General features: G+C 45.4%; 1 non-coding gene across 1 annotated transcript; it reads left to right on the top strand.

Moving 5' to 3' along the window:
- Positions 1 to 684: 684 nt before the first annotated feature.
- LOC122737546 lies at positions 685 to 788 on the top strand. Its single transcript, XR_006354376.1, has one exon. It is a non-coding gene; the product is annotated as a U6 spliceosomal RNA (small nuclear RNA).
- Positions 789 to 1,653: the final 865 nt, after the last annotated feature.

Below are 1,653 nucleotides of genomic sequence, written 5' to 3'. Positions count from 1 at the left end.
CGCGCTCTCTCTCTCTCAATCACACACACACACACACACACACACACACACACACACACACAAGCAGGTGTCATGAGTCATGGGAAGAAGAGTCTCAGGTACAGGAATAGTCAAGAAAAGCTTCATAGAGGAGAACAGAAGCCGACTGACAGCAGCAGGCCGATGTCATGGTATGGGGCACCATCTCATCCTAAGCTCCCAGCCAAACAGGTTTCAGTATTAGGCTCTACCACATCCCAGGGACAGACTGGGGCCAGGTATCTGATTCCTGGAAATTGAATTCCCATCTTGCCTTTCGGCAAGTGTTAGATGAAGTCTGGGGAAAATTATTTCTTTTTCAACCACCTCTTTTTTTTCCTATAAATCAGTCTTTCCTTGTTCTCTGAGAAATGTACCAACATGTTAGCTCTAAGAAAAGGAGTTTAAGGTAGCGGAAAGCTTTCCAAAAAGACAAAAAATGTTTTTAAAGTCTTTTTAAAGTCTTGCTGTGTTCAAGTCACCAACAGACTCCTTCCTCTTCCCTCCTTCAATAGGATTTCTGTCTGTGATTCAGTTCCTACCTGGTTTAAAAGTTGCCATAGTCCTACTAGCTCAGCTCTACAGGTCCAAGTCTTGGCTTTGCCAATGAGAAGGTTTATATGACTGGACAGAGGGCTGCACTTGCTCTCTAAGAAGGGCCCTTTGGTGCTCGCTTTGGCAGTACATATACTAAAATTGGAATGATACAGAGAAGATTATGGTCCCTGCGCAAGGATGACACGCAAATTCATGAAGCGTTCCATATTTTTGGGAAAAAAAAAAGAAGGGCCCTTTGAACTCTGATCATATATGACCCTTGATGATCTTAGTTCCCCAAGTGTACACGACCTTAGAGTCAACTTTTTCCACGTGGGTTTTTCCTCCCTGGTTAGACTGTGAACCTCTGGAGGCCAGAGGCTTTATCTTAATCTCCTTTGTAGGGGGCAGCTAAGTGGTGCAGTGGATAAAACACTGGCCCTGGATTCAGGAGGACCTGAGTTCAAATCCGGTCTCAGACACTTGACACTTACTAGCTGTGTGACTTTGGGCACGTCACTTAATCCCCGTTGCCCAGCAAACAAACACCCCAGGGGGTGAGCACAGGGCCTTGATAACTGAAATTTATAGAACATGGGAAGGTGTCCAGGGTTCTAGTATAGTAATAGTATTATCCCCATTTTACAGACAAGGAAACTGAGACTCAGAGGTAAGGTAGTTCTTCCCACAAGCCTAGGATTCGTGACTCCAAGTCCAATGTCCCTTCCCCTCTACCGTGCTGTTTCTCAAAAAAGCTGGTTGGCAGAGTATCCTCAATTCCCCTATATACTGCACTCTATTCCCATATATTATCACATACTATATTCCAATATAGCAGAATGGGAAGTCTGGCTTTCACCCTCAAACGGAAGCCCTGAAAAAGCCAAAGCCCGTGACAGGAGAGCAACCAGGAGAGCAAGGAGTCTGGAAAACATGGAATGTGACATTTCACACTGAGTCAACATGACACAAATATGGATCGTAGCCCATTATGAGCAACTTTATCAGGCGTCCTCCTCCAGTGTCTCAGTGCAGCATGGGGATGATCCAGGCCATGGCAGAAGGCATGAGTTCAGGCATATCAGACCACGGGTTCAA

The sequence above is a fragment of the Dromiciops gliroides genome, chromosome 1, assembly GCF_019393635.1.
Source record: "Dromiciops gliroides isolate mDroGli1 chromosome 1, mDroGli1.pri, whole genome shotgun sequence".
Taxonomy (NCBI): Eukaryota; Metazoa; Chordata; class Mammalia; order Microbiotheria; family Microbiotheriidae; genus Dromiciops; species Dromiciops gliroides.
Note: the sequence above shows the minus strand (reverse complement) of the source record. Positions and strands in the feature narration are given on the sequence as shown.